The sequence below is a fragment of the Oncorhynchus keta genome, chromosome 5, assembly GCF_023373465.1.
Source record: "Oncorhynchus keta strain PuntledgeMale-10-30-2019 chromosome 5, Oket_V2, whole genome shotgun sequence".
Classification (NCBI taxonomy): domain Eukaryota; kingdom Metazoa; phylum Chordata; class Actinopteri; order Salmoniformes; family Salmonidae; genus Oncorhynchus; species Oncorhynchus keta.
Window position 1 is genome coordinate 31,102,656 of NC_068425.1, and position 15,876 is coordinate 31,118,531.

Genomic DNA, 15,876 nt, shown 5'->3' on the forward strand with positions numbered 1-15,876 from the left:
CTTTTGATGTATTAGCTTTTCTGGAAAGACCAGGACACAAATCATATGGAGAGTTTGTCAATGACCTGCAGGTGAGATCATGTGAGTTTCACAATTATATGATATGTAGACAGAGCTGCTGGAGTTGCATTGTTTAGCTCCTCCTCTGAGGTTGTACCCTCCCTCTTCCCATCTTGCTCCAATAGGGTGGGGTGGGGAGGTTATACAAATAGCATTCATTGGAGTTCTGTTGTCGTGGAAGTTCTCTGAGCACACACACTTGTTCCATAACGGAGCATTGGTGTGTTGTATTTTTAGCCCAGTATAAGGTGTATGAGCTCAGTCTGAAGATGTCTCTTATAGAAGGTCTTCTACAGACATCAAGCACAGTGACACTGCTGGGTACTGTGCTGTTTCTACTGGTCCTCTACCTCCGCTCCTCTGGTTCCAGCTCTGAGGAACAGGGGAAGGAGCCTCCAGGACCGAGGCCGCTGCCCCTGCTTGGTAACATGCTCCAGCTGGACCTCAAGAAGCCCTACTGCACTCTCTGCGAGGTAAGATGAAGTCATCCTTTGCTTTCAGAACAAAACATGTTGAGGTTGACTTGACCTGTGAGATTTGATCTGTTTCTTGCTATTTCACCAGGATTGAAAAGTTCAGTAAGCAAACTGATGAATGAACTCTGGCACATTGTATATGCTATTAGCTGGTTAATGTTGTTTAGTGTTCTATTCTGTAGTGTATTTCAATAGATGTGTCCTGCCCAAGTAGCCTGGTCCCAGATGTTTTTTGTTGGGAACCAGGCTATGGACAAAATACTTTGTGACAGTGACCAATGTGTTGCAAGGAAAGAGATGAGGTCACTTTAGAATATTGAATGTAAAGGGGATACCTGGTCATTTGTACAACTGAACTCATTCAACTGAAATGTGTCTTCCGCATTTAACACAACCCCTCTGAATCAGAGAGGTGCGGGGGGCTGACATAATCGACATCCACGTCTTCGGCGTCCGAGATGCACCCTAGAAATATCCCTTCAGGGATCTTGTTATAACAGACCTGGGTTCAAATACATAGTGTACTTAAGTATTTGACATTTTGTGTTTGAGTATTCGGTAATACACAGCCAAAAACAACTGCATCAAATAAAAACAACAAGTAGTTGTAAATACATGCCACTTGTAACATAGGATCAGTTAATGACCGGTGCAGTTAATGACCAGTGCAGTTAATGACCGGTGCAGTTAATGACCGGTGCAGTTAATGACCGGTGCAGTTAATGACCGGTGCAGTTAATGACCGGTGCAGTTAATGACCGGTGCAGTTAATGACCGGTGCAGTTAATGACTGGTGCAGTTAATGACCGGAGCAGTTAATGACCGTGCAGTTAATGACCGAGCAGTTAATGACCGGTGCAGTTAATGACCGGAGCAGTTAATGACTGGTGCAGTTAATGACCGGTGCAGTTAATGACTGGTGCAGTTAATGACCGGTGCAGTTAATGACCGGAGCAGTTAATGACCGGTGCAGTTAATGACCGGTGCAGTTAATGACCGGTGCAGTTAATGACCGGAGCAGTTAATGACTGGTGCAGTTAATGACCGGTGCAGTTAATGACTGGTGCAGTTAATGACCGGTGCAGTTAATGACCGAACAGTTAATGACCGGTGCAGTTAATGACCGGTGCAGTTAATGACCGGTGCAGTTAATGACCGGAGCAGTTAATGACCGGTGCAGTTAATGACCGGTGCAGTTAATGACTGGTGCAGTTAATGACCGGAGCAGTTAATGACCGGTGCAGTTAATGACCGGTGCAGTTAATGACCGGTGCAGTTAATGACCGGAGCAGTTAATGACCGGTGCAGTTAATGACCGGTGCAGTTAATGACTGGTGCAGTTAATGACCGGAGCAGTTAATGACCGGTGCAGTTAATGACCGGTGCAGTTAATGACTGGTGCAGTTAATGACCGGAGCAGTTAATGACCAGTGCAGTTAATGACCGGAGCAGTTAATGACCGGAGCAGTTAATGACCGGTGCAGTTAATGACCGGTGCAGTTAATGACTGGTGCAGTTAATGACCGGAGCAGTTAATGACTGGTGCAGTTAATGACCGGTGCAGTTAATGACTGGTGCAGTTAATGACCGGAGCAGTTAATGACCGGTGCAGTTAATGACCGGTGCAGTTAATGACTGGTGCAGTTAATGACCGGAGCAGTTAATGACCAGTGCAGTTAATGACCGGAGCAGTTAATGACCGGAGCAGTTAATGACCGGTGCAGTTAATGACCGGAGCAGTTAATGACTGGTGCAGTTAATGACCGGTGCAGTTAATGACTGGTGCAGTTAATGACCGGTGCAGTTAATGACTGGTGCAGTTAATGACCGGTGCAGTTAATGACTGGTGCAGTTAATGACCAGTGCAGTTAATGACCGGTGCAGTTAATGACCGGAGCAGTTAATGACCGGAGCAGTTAATGACCGGTGCAGTTAATGACCGGTGCAGTTAATGACCGGAGCAGTTAATGACCGGAGCAGTTAATGACCGGTGCAGTTAATGACCGGAGCAGTTAATGACCAGTGCAGTTAATGACCGGTGCAGTTAATGACCGGTGCAGTTAATGACCGGAGCAGTTAATGACATGACCAGACGAACAATACTATCTGATGACGGATTATAAAATAGTGCTTTTTAAAGGGTAAGTAATCAAGGGAGTAATGAAGTCCAGGTGTGACTGATGATGAGTCGCAGGTGTGCGTAATGATGGTTGCCATGTGTGCATAAAGATGGGTTGCCATGTGTGCGTAATGATGGTTGCCAGGTGTGCATAATGATGGGTTGCCAGGTGTGCATAATGATGGGTTGCCAGGTGTGCATAATGATGGGTTGCCAGGTGTGTACAATGATGGTTGCCAGGTGTGCACAATGATGGTTGCCAGGTGTGCATAAAGATGGTTGCCAGGTGTACATAATGATGGTTGCCATGTGTGCATAATGATGGTTGCCAGGTGTGTATAAAGATGGGTTGCCAGGTGTGCTTTATGATGGGTTGCCAGGACCAGTGGTTAGTAGACCGGTGACATTGGGAGTGGGAGCTTGACACCAATACTTTCCAAATGTATTTCCAATAAAAAACTTTGTCTAAATACTAATTGTTGTAAGTAATTCAATTACATTGACTGGTATTTGAACGTTGGTCTGACATAAACTGTAAACCACTGTCTTCATGCTATTTCTTGACTGAAACATGTTAAACAAGCTGTATGTGATGTCCAGTTATGTGCTTAGTCATATAATATTATGAGACATAACTGAGTCTCTGGTGTACTTTATGTATACTTTATCTGTCCAGCTCTCCAAGAAATATGGTTCCATCTTCACGGTTCACTTTGGACCCAAGAAAGTGGTTGTTCTGGCAGGATACAAGATGGTCAAGCAGGCGCTGGTCAACCAGGCAGAGGACTTTGGGGACAGGGACATCACACCTGTGTTCTATGATTTCAATCAAGGACATGGTAATGATATTTTACTCTTCTGCTGGCTATATCCTATTCTTAAAGGGATAGTTCACCCAAATGATAACCTGTCTTATTGATTTCCTTAATCTGAAGCAGTCTATGAACAAGCTAAAACAGTAATCCATGCGTTTGTTCTCCAATGTATGTGTTGGCCACAAATATGAGCATAGGATGAGTCAACAACATTGTGGGTGTGAGATAACAAATTATGAACTTTTAAAAGAGAGATTTCCACCTAACAGTTACTTTAAATAAACTTTATTGAGATACACAATCAATTTCAGACACTTAGAGATGAGTTGGAATTTAAATGCATTACAATCTGTTGAAAGTCTTATTCTAGCCTGGTGGAACAAGTCTGATTGCTGCATTCACCATTCTGTTTTGCTGCATGTATCAGCCTGCCCTTTATCCAGTAGATTGGCTTTTGGAATTAGCCAGAAAATGTCTGGTCCAATCAGTGCCCTCGCAGAAACAGTGGTTGGGTTTACAAACAATGTTGCCAAATACTATGTTTGAATTAGGCTGTCCTCTAATTGGTTGAAAGTGATCCAATAGCTGACAAGTTAATTTTTAATAATACCACTAATTTCTGACATTTGAGACTAGAATGGTGAATGTAAAGATCAGACTAGAATGGTGAATGCAGAGGTCAGGCTAGATTGGTGAATGCAGAGATCAGGCTAGAATGGTGAATGTAAAGATCAGGCTAGAATGGTGAATGTAAAGATCAGGCTAGAATGGTGAATGTAAAGATCAGGCTAGAAGTGTGAATGCAGAGATCAGGCTAGAATGGTGAATGCAGAGATCAGGCTAGAATGGTGAATGCAGAGATCAGGCTAGAATGGTGAATGTAAAGATCAGGCAAGAATGGTGAATGCAGAGATCAGGCTAGAATGGTGAATGCAGAGATCAGACTAGAATGGTGAATGCAGAGATCAGGCTAGAATGGTGAATGTAAAGATCAGGCTAGAATGGTGAATGTAAAGATCAGGCTAGAATGGTGAATGCAGAGATCAGGCTAGAATGGTGAATGTAAAGATCAGGCTAGAATGGTGAATATAAAGATCAGGCTAGAATGGTGAATGCAGAGATCAGGCTAGAATGGTGAATGCAAAGATCAGGCTAGAATGGTGAATGTAAAGATCAGGCGAGAATGGTGAATGCAGAGATCAGGCTAGAATGGTGAATGCAAAGATCAGACTAGAATGGTGAATGTAAAGATCAGGCAAGAATGGTGAATGCAGAGATCAGGCTAGAATGGTGAATGCAAAGATCAGACTAGAATGGTGAATGTAAAGATCAGGCAAGAACGGTGAATGCAGAGATCAGGCTAGAATGGTGAATGCAGAGATCAGGCGAGAATGGTGAATGCAGAGATCAGGCTGTCATCCTCTGCAAATAATATAAATCTCTAAAATAGTTACAGATGATCATGACCAGAAAGGATGCAGAGATACTTTGGCAGATTATATATATATATATATATATATATATATATATATATATATATATATATATATATATATATATATATATATATATATATAATTTTATAGTAAATATAATTTATTCATATTACACTTTGAATTGTCATGGAAACAAACTACGTTCTCTACAGGGATTCTGTTTGCCAATGGAGACTCATGGAAAGAGATGAGGCGCTTTGCCCTGACAAACCTTAGAGACTTTGGGATGGGCAAGAAAGGGAGTGAGGAGAAAATCTTAGAGGAAATCCCCTACCTGATTGAAGTGTTGGAAAAACATGAGGGTAAGAGAATCAGTATCTCTATGCTAGTGGTAGAAGTAGTATGATGTATTTATAGGGGATGCCTATACCTGAAAGACACCTGAAACCCCACCTCTTCAAGGAATACCTAGGATAGGGTAAGTAAGGGTAAGTAATCCTTCTCACCCCCCTTCTCCCCCCCAACAAGATTTAGATGCAAGTGGCTGTTCCACTGGCTGTCATAGGTGTTTGCACCAATTTGTAAGTCGCTCTGGATAAGAGCGTCTGCTAAATGACTTAAATGTAATGTAAATGCCTAGGCTTAATTGCCTGGTTACAAATCAGGCTATTTTAAACCACATTATTAGTAAATAGCTAATTGGCTTGCTAAGTGATCGTGTGGGTTCTGGAAAGCTTATTTTGTAATTAATTAGATGTTTTGTCTATTACAGGTAAGGCATTTGACACAGCACAGCCTGTGCTTTATGCCGTCTCCAACATAATCTCGGCCATTGTCTACGGCAGCCGGTTTGAATACACTGACCCCCTATTCACAGGCATGGTGGACAGGGTCAATGAGAATGTTCACCTTATAGGTTCTGCATCAATTCAGGTAGTCTGCTTATTCAGACCATTATGTTTTTACTGTATTTTCTGAGTAAATAATGTCTGTCTCAGTGCAATCAATAAAACAAGGACACAGAACACCTGTTATGAATTCTTGCAAATTAAAATGTACATACTCAGTTATACTTTACTTGATGGGCCAGTAAACGTATTATAAACCATTATTGTACAGTTTATAACCCATTACCAAGCTGCTTATACATCATTATATACAATATTCATAACAAATAAAATCCTCATAGCCCAGTCCAAGTTCTTTGTCCTGGCACACCAATGGTGGATACTGCTTCCCTGAAGCTAGGACAGCAGAGTCCCTGCCCATCTTCTGAAAACACCTGAAACTCCACCTCCTCAAAAAGTATCTTAAATAAACCCTCGCCCCCACCCCCAAAAAGTTCCTGAACAACAGGTTTCTAGCTCTGACTTTGCTGACTTTTTCCTCAAAACTACTTTGAGAAAAGTGCACTTACTATGCCTGTGACATGTGATTGTCCCACCAAGCTATCTTAAGATGAATGCACTAACTGTGAATCGCTCTGGATAAGAGCGTCTGCTAAATTGATAAAATATTTTGTACAATTAATTATATCATTTTAATTATTATATATAATATGGTTAAATAATCACTAGTGATGGGCACCGATATACAAAATTATATCACTATCAGTACCATTTTTGTGAATCCATATCGTATCGGTTTGCATAAAATATATTGCACCTGTGTATGTTCACTTTTCTGTTCACTTCCATGGCTCTTTGAAGTTCAGACAACTGTTAGCAAGATTGTCGGTTGGGCCAGGTGTGAATATTCTGTTATTATAATATTGTATTCATACTGGTTAGTTAGGGAGGCCTATATTATAGGACCATCAACAGGCAATTAATTAAATATGCTAAATTTAGAGCCTGTGAGGTCTGTTTGAGGGTTTTGTGTATGCAGGAAAAGTATTCTGTTCTTTTTACAGAATAGTACAAATAATAAACTGACATTACAATATGCCTTGTTCATATCGATATCAAATAATATTGAATATCACTATTGGTGCTCACAACTAATAATTACATATTTATGTGCATCACATTTGTATTTAATGATCTAATCATAGTTGTGGTGTGTTATAATTAATATAATATTGTTTTATGTGTATTCTACCTGAATCTCTGTGTAGATGTACAACATGTTTCCCTGGTTGGGTCCGTGGATAAACAACCTCACACATCTGAAAAAGAATGTTGCTGATTTGAAGATGGAGGTGACAGAGCTGGCGAGGGGCCTGAAGGAGACTCTGAACCCTCATATGTGTAGAGGCTTTGTGGACTCGTTCCTCGTCCGAAAGCAGACCCTGGAGGTATGAAGACTTCATGCAGAATCTGCATCTCACTCATTCATAACAAAGTGTTGCATTAATATTGCTCAGTATGACTATACAGAATAGAATTAATCAATAAGGTCAGAGGGGGGGTGGTATCTAGTCAATTTACCACAGCAAAGGCACTGCATGATGCGAAGTGCAGTGCCTGTATACAGTCCTTGTTTATTGGCCATATTCCACAAAACCCAGAGGTGCCTTGCTGGTGTTATAAACTTGATACCAACATAATTAGAACAGTAAATAAGTAATTTTGCGCCACACTAGTGGTATATTGTCTAAGTTACCAAGACATTCGGATAATCAGTATCCAGGAACAAAACTGCCGGGTTTATAGTACTTATTACACCACCTTGTGGTTCACTTTACTGCTGAAAAACACAACTAACTTCAGTTGTCCAACACTAACATCCCACTGGGCACAGACGTCAATTCAACATCTATTCGACGTCGATTCAACATAATTTAATTAAAATGATGTGGAAAATGTTGATTCAACCAGTTTGACTGAATGCCAGCTGAGGGAGGATCTAACTATTTATCTGTATCAGTAGAATCACATGTAAACTCAGACTCAAACACTAAAACAGTTCCTCAAGCTGATTTAAAAGAATGTGTTGATTATCTGTTTTGTTTGCTTTTGTTATTTTCCATATTGTTTCTATCTCTGATAAGCTACACAGGAAATGGCAAACAAATAGCCCATATTATATTAACCATATAATTTTAATGGTACATTTGGATAGAAAACACTCTAAAGTTTCTAAAACTGTTCAAATGATGTCTGTGTTTAACAGAACTGATATGGCAGGCGACACACCGAGGACAAACCATCCCAAAAAAAAAGAAATTCAGCCTACCACTATTTTCAATGGCTATCACTTTTATTATAAATCCTCCCAGATTGCAGTTCATAGGGCTTCCACTAGATGTCAACAGTCTTTAGAAAGAGTTTCATGCTGGGTTTTTGGAAAAATGAGCCAGAAATTGTATTTTTTCTAGGTGGCTCCCATTTCGCTATAGTGTTTCCAAGCATGTGAAAGAGAGCGCGTTCTTTGGTATTTTTCTCTGGTAAAGACAATAACGATTCTCCGTCTTAAATGTTATTGTTTATTTACGTATCAGGGAACCTAAGGTTTGATTATAAACGTTGTTTGACTTGTTTGGAAAAGTTTATTAGTAATGTTTGGGATTCATTTTGTATGCATTTTTATGGAGGGAAACTGTGTGGATTATTGACTGAAGCGTGCCAGCTAAACTGACAGATATGTATTCATATATTAGCCATTTATGAGACTCACATAGATAATTCATTTGATACATCATCAGCAATACAATGATATAACATCTACATAAGACACAGGAATGCATGTGGGGGAGTTGTTGCTGTACATATTCAGAGCCATATCCCTGTAATGCTTAGAGAGGATCTCGTCTTATTGCAGGTTCACCTGCCTCCTCTAAAGCCTATTTTAGTGTAGCTCTTATAGGCCACCAAGTTCTAACTGTCAGTATCCAGATAATGTGTGTGAAATTCTTGATGGGGGCTCCTGAGTGGCGCAGAGGTCTAAGGCACTGCATCTCAGTGCTAGAGGCATCACTACAGACCCTGGTTTGATTCCAGGCTGGCTCACAACCGGCCATGATTGGAGTCCCATAGGGCGACACACAATTGGGCCAGCATTGTTAGGGTTTGGCCGGGGTACGCGGTCATGGTTAATAATAATCAAAGATGGGACTAAAATAGTGTATGAGATCATAGAAACGATTTTCAATTCAAATTAAATTGTATTTGTCACATGCCGAATACAACCGGTGTAGACCTTAGAGTGAAATGCGTACTTTCAAGCCCATAATCAATAATGCAGTTTTAAGAAAAGAAAAACAATTTTTTGCTGTGACTCATGTGGATGATGTTAAAAAATATTTGTTGGTCTTTGTAATCAGAGGGCTAATATCAATACTATGCATGTGAGTTTCTCTTGGCTCAGAGTTGATGAAAGATGGACTGTACATAACTCATGTCATCTGAGGGTCTGTTTCTGTTAGGAATCTGGCCATATGGATTCTTTCTACCATGACGACAACCTGGTATTTAGTGTTGGTAACCTGTTTGGTGCTGGTACCGACACCACCGGGACAACCCTGCGCTGGGGTCTGCTGCTAATGGCCAAGTACCCCCATATACAGGGTAAGGATTGATATAAACACAAACACATGAACGCACACACACCACAGGAGGCTGCTGAGGGGAGGACGGCTCATAATAATGGCTGGAATGGAGTGGTATCAAAAATATGGAAACCATGTGTTCGATTCCATTCCAGCCATTATTATGAGCCCGTCCTCCCGAATTAAGGTGCCACCTGTGACACACAGACATTAAACAGTAAAGCACTCATGGTGTTATAAACATTGGCAAAGAGCCAGATTGAAGAATATATTATGAAACTAGACAAGGATGGCTTGGTTAATGAAGGTTAAACGTTAACTGAGGAACATCTTCCTCAGAACAGTCTCAAATTGTTGGTGCATGGACTCTAGAAGGTTTCGAAAGCATTCCAGAGATGCTGGCCCATGTTGAATCCAATGCTTTTGACAGTTGTCAAGTTGGCTGGATGTCCTTTGGGCGGTGGACTATTCTTGATACACACTGGAAACTGTTGAGTGTGAAAAACCCAGCTGCGTTGCAGTTCTTGACACATACGATGCGCTTGGCACCTTCACCATACCCCGTTCAAAGGCACTTAAATCTTTTGTCTTGTCCATTCACCCTCTGAATGGCACACATACACAATCCATGTCGCAAGACCCACTGGTTGACGCTTATTTATAAAACCCTCTTAAGCCTCACTCCCCCCTATCTGAGATAACTACTGCAGCTGTCATCCTCCACATACAACACCCATTCTGCCAGTCACATTCTGTTAAAGGTCCCCAAAGCGCATACATTCCTGGGTCGATCATCTTTTCATTTCGCTGCAGCTAGCTGCGACTGGAACAAGCTGCGACTGGAACGAGCTGCGACTGGAACGAGCTGCGACTGGAACGAGCTGCGACTGGAACGGGCTGCAACAAACACTCAAACTGGACAGTTTTATCCCAATCTCTTCATTCAAAGACTCAATCATGGACACTTACTGACAGTGGCTGCTCTGCGTGATGTGTTGTTGTCTCTACCTTGCCCTTTGTGCTGTTGTCTGCCCAATAATGTTAGTACCATGTTACGTGCTGCTACCATGCTGTGTTGTCTTAGGTCTCTCTTTATGTAGTGTTGTGTTCTCTCGTCGTGGTGTGTGTTGTCCTATATTTATATTTAACTTATTTTTAATCCCAGTCCCTGTCCCTTCAGGAGGCCTTTTGGTAGGCCGTCATTGTAAATAAGAATTTGTTCTTAACTGGTTAAATAACGTCTCAATTGTATTCAGGCTTAAAACTCCATTGTTAACCTGTCTCCTCCCCTTCATTTACACTGATTGAAGTGGATTTAACAAAAGACAGTAAGAGATCATAGCTTTCACCTGGTCAGTCTGTCATGGAAAGAAGAGCAGGTGTTTTTAATGTTTGTATTCTCAGTGTACATTTCACTGTATTAACTCCAACCCTCCCTCCTTTCTGTCTCAGATCAGGTCCAGGAGGAGATCAGCAGGGTCATAGGAAGTCGTCAAACCTTGGTAGAGGACAAGAAGAACCTGCCCTACACTGATGCAGTGATCCATGAGACCCAGAGACTGGCCAGCATTGCACCCATGGCCGTCCCTCACACCACCAGCCGAGATGTCACCTTCCAGGGATATTTCATCAAAAGGTCAGATACCTGGATATCCAAATCTCTTTGTTTATTTTGTGACCAGCTTCATATTGTCTTATTTTTTTCTTAAGGGAAGTTACAGATTCAAAAACAATAAAAGAAATGCATATAAATAGAAGCCCAATCCATTCCCCCCTTCAGTCCCTATCCAACCCCCGCATCCTCCTTCCCCACCTGGAAAACATGCCTCCCACCCACCTGTATACATGTATGGTTGGGATTACAGGATGCCAAGGTCATATTTTTCTATTGTAACATGTGAGCTGGGAGTCGTGAAGCAAGTTCAGGGAGTTAATCAATAAACTAAACATAGCAATAAACAGACATGAAACAGAAACAATGCCTGGGAAACAGAAACAATGCCTGGGAAACAGAAACAACGCCTGGGAAACAGAAACAACGCCTGGGAAGGAACCAAAGGGAGTAATATATGGAAGGTAATCAGGCAGGTGATGGTGTCCAGGTGAGTCTGAGGTGCTGGTGCGCGTAATGATGGTGACAGGTGTGTGTATATAATAATGAGCAGCCTGGTGACCTAGTGCGCCGGAGAGGGAGTATACGTGACATCTATATTCTGTTCCAGTTAAATGATTGTTCAGATTGAATTAGATCTGTGAACCATACTGTTTAAATGGCTAGCTCAGAATATGAGCTTTCCAAAAGTTGTTTATATATTATAGAGATCAGTCCATTTGGGAGCCCAGATAGTGTATTTATAAATCTATCACTGGAAGGTTTGGTAGTTGGGTTTCCCAAGGGACTCTGTAGACCAGCATAGCTGACTTTAGTAGTAAATATAGAAAAAAGGAGTTGTATGAATCTTTCAAATCTTGGAATGTTCTCAAACCATAACTGTCCATGATATCGGTAAGGATTCCACATTTGGGGGATGCAAAAAGACGGCATCCAGATCACAACACATTATTGTGAAATATTGGAGTATGGGCATGCCATAAGTGTATTTCTGCCTGAAGTTGCAATCCATTCCTTTTAAACAACGTTTCATCACTTTTACTCTGAAAATAAGGGGTCCTGTGCTTCACCCTTACTGCAGGGAACGTCTGTGATTCCTCTACTGACGTCGGTCCTACAGGATGACAGCGAATGGGAAAGCCCCAACACCTTTAACCCCTCACACTTTCTGGATGAGCAGGGAGGATTTGTCAAGAGGGACGCCTTCATGGCCTTTTCTGCAGGTAGATTAACTTCATTATATAACAAATAGTTTCATTGCAAGAAGTAGATCAATTCATGTTGCCTTTTGGACAGACTTCATGCTATTTTCTGTATCTTTGGTCTCTCTCGCAGGTCGTAGGGTGTGTCTGGGGGAGGGTCTGGCCAGGATTGAGCTCTTCCTCTTCTTCACCTCCCTCCTGCAGCGCTTTCGTTTCTCTCCTCCTCCTGGAGTAACAGAGGATGATCTGGATCTCACACCATTACCGGGTTCACCTCCACCCTTCACCTCACCAGCTGTGTGCTGTGAGCCGGGTCTGAGATTTGAACATGAAAATATTGGTGGGGCAAAAACTCAATCAAAAAAGCTAAAATGCAGCAAAATCACTACACATTAAATGTACAATTATAAAAAATTATCCCAGAAATGAGCTTGCGCGACACACAAACATTATTATATTTCGTTTATGATCGGTTCATAGGCTACTTCCAATATCTTTTACATTTAATTACACTGAAGACTACGGTTGTGGAACATATTTTTATAGAGTGAAGTCTATTTTACTTCCTTTTCATCATCGGTCTGCAGTATTGCTAAATTGCTAAGTATTGCTAAGAGTATTGGGACGCAGTCCAACACGTTCTGAGGGTAGTTGCATCCGCCTGTCTGTTAATAAGATATTCCTGTTAATAATAAAGCAACTAAATTTATAAAGCTTCTCCTTCGTTTCAATCATTGCATCGTAAATTCCATGGGTTATTAAAACAGGGTCTTATCCTGTTCCAACAGTGCCTATTAAAACAGGGTCTTATCCTGTTCAAACAGTGCCTATTAAATCAGGGTCTTATCCTGTTCCAACAGTGCCTAATAAAACAGGGTGTTATCCTGTTCTAACAGTGCCTATTAAAACAGGGTCTTATCCTGTTCCAACAGTGCCTATTAAAACAGGGTCTTATCATGTTCCAACAGTGCCTATTAAAACAGGGTCTTATCCTGTTCCAACAGTGCCTATTAAAACAGGATAAATCACTAGAATTCAAATGCTTTTTTGACAACACCCCTTTTGATTTGAACGAAACCTTCCATACATATTTGCCCAGTGTAAAAGTGCTCAGAAAGTGACTTATTAAATAAATATTTTTATTCCCAACAAATTTGACGACCTGGTTGTCGATAAACCAAAATACAAATGTATTTGTTGCTGGTATGTACTGCCCCCCTGCTGCCATGACGGATGCTATTGGTGCAATATTTTGAATGTTTATGTTCTGTCCTCGGACTGGGTCATTTTAGGGGATTAGAATCTGGATTGGCCATCCACAGCCTCAGATCCATTTAAGATATGTATTGATTTTACTCTGACTCAATTGATCTCAAAACCCACACTGCTAAATATGAAAAAAAACTGAACTCTTCTTTGATTAATTTAATTCTTACTAATAACCCCAAATAATATGTGTCGTGGAGTATTTGCATAACGTTCTCAGTGATCATTGTCCCATAGTTTGTATTGGGAATACGAAACAGCAATATACTAATTCTTGTTAAATTTAAAAGAGACATTTTTTAAAGTTTTTACAAAACATGTTCTAGTTTGATTTAGTCACTGTCTCCTGTATTCCTGACCCTGAGTTGGCTCCAGAAAATGTCTCCTCCATATTAATTCCTCTGGCAGATAAACACGCCATTTTCAAAATATTCAGAGTCAAGGATAGAGTTGAAGTCGGAAGTTTACATACACTTAGGTTGGAGTCATTAAAACTAGTTTTTAAATCACTCCACACATTTCTTGTTAACAAACTATAGTGTTGGCAATTCGGTTTAGACATATACTTTGTGCATGACAAGTCATTTCTCCAAAAATAGTTTACAGACAGATTATTTCACTTATAACTCACTGGGTCAGAGGTTTACATACACTAAGTTGACTGTGCCTTTAAGTGTGCACAGCTGGGAAAATTCCAGAAAATGATGTCATGGCTTTAGAATATTCTGATAGGCTAATTGACAATATTCTAGCCATTTGGAGGTGTACTTGTGGACGTATTTCAAGGCCTACCTTCAAACGCAGTGCCTCTTTGCTTAACATCATGGGAAAAATGGGAGAAATCAGCCAAGACCTCAGAAAAGAATAATAGACCTCCACAAGTTTGGTTAATCCTTGGGAGCAATTTCCAAACGCCTGAAGGTACCACGTTCATCTGTACAAATAATAGTACGCAAGTATAAACACCATGGGATCACGCAGCCATCATACCGCTCAGGTAGGAGACGCGTTCTGTCTCCTACAGATGAATGTACTTTAGAGCGAAAAGTGCAAATCAATCCCAGAACAACAGCAAAGGACCTTGTGAAGATGCTGGAAGAAACAGGTACAAAAGTATCTCAATCTACAGTAAAACGATTCCTATATCGACATAACCTGAAAGGCTGCTCAGCAAGGAAGAAGCTACTGCTCCAAAACAGTCATAAAAAAGCCATAATACGGTTTGCAACTGCAAATGGGGACAAAGATTGTACTTATTGGAGAAATGTCCATTGGTCTGATTAAAGAAACATTTAACTGTTTGGCCATAATGACCATTGTTATGTTTGGAGGAAAAGGGAGAGGCTTGCAAGCTGAAGAACAACATCCCAACCGTGAAGCACGGGGGTGGCAGCATCATGTTGTGGGGTGCAATTCTGCAGGAGGTTCTGGTGCACTTCACAAAATAGATGGCATCATGAGGCCGGAAAATTAAGACATCAGTCAGGAAGTTAAAGCTTGGTCGCAAATGGGTCTTCCAAATGGACAATGACCCCAAGCATACTTCCGAAGTTGGGGCGAAATGGCTTAAGGACAACAAAGTCAAGGTATTGGAGTGGCCATCACAAAGCCCTGACCTCAATCCTATAGAAAATTTGTGGGCAGAACTGAAAAGGCGTGTGCAAGCAAGGAGGCCTACAAACCTGACTCAGTTACACCTGCTCTGTCAGGAGGAATGGGCCAAAATTCAACCAACTTATTGTGGGAAACTTGTGGAAGGCTACCCGAAACTTTTGACCCAAGGTAAACAATTTAAAGGCAATGTTACCAAATACTAATTGAGTGTATGTAAACTTCTGACCCACTGGGAATGTGATGAAAGAAATAAAAGCTGAAATAAATCATTCTCTCTACTTTTATCCTGACATTTCACGTTCTTAAAAATAAAGTGATCCTAACTGACCGAAAACAGGATTTTTATCATAGGTACACTTCCAACTGTGAGAGTCGGAATCTAAAACAAAATCCAGAAAATCACATTGTATGATTTTTAAGTAATTAATTTGCATTTTATTGCATGACATAAGTATTTGATACATCAGAAAAGCAGAACTTAATATTTGGTACAGAAACCTGTTTGCAATTACAGAGATCATACGTTTCCTGTAGTTCTTGACCAGGTTTGCACACACTGCAGCAGGGATTTTGGCCCACTCAATCAACCAATCAAATGTATTTATATAGCCCTTCGTACATCAGCTGATATCTCAAAGTGCTGTACAGAAACCCAGCCTAAAACCCCAAACAGCAAGCAATGCAGGTGTAGAAGCACGGTGGCTATGAAGGAGGAGGTAGGCGAATAATTACAATTTTGCAGATTAACACTGGAGTGATAAATGATCAGATGGTCATGTACAGGTAG

General features: G+C 41.0%; 1 pseudogene across 1 annotated transcript; it reads left to right on the top strand.

Annotated features, from left to right (window-relative positions):
* Nucleotides 1-233: 233 nt before the first annotated feature.
* On the top strand, nt 234-12,662 carry LOC127906129 (cytochrome P450 2K1-like; annotated as a pseudogene). Its single transcript, XR_008137044.1, has 9 exons — nt 234-533; nt 3,332-3,494; nt 5,119-5,268; nt 5,679-5,839; nt 7,023-7,202; nt 9,273-9,414; nt 10,848-11,030; nt 12,087-12,230; nt 12,343-12,662. The product of XR_008137044.1 is annotated as a cytochrome P450 2K1-like (transcript).
* The last annotated feature ends 3,214 nt before the right edge of the window (nt 12,663-15,876 follow it).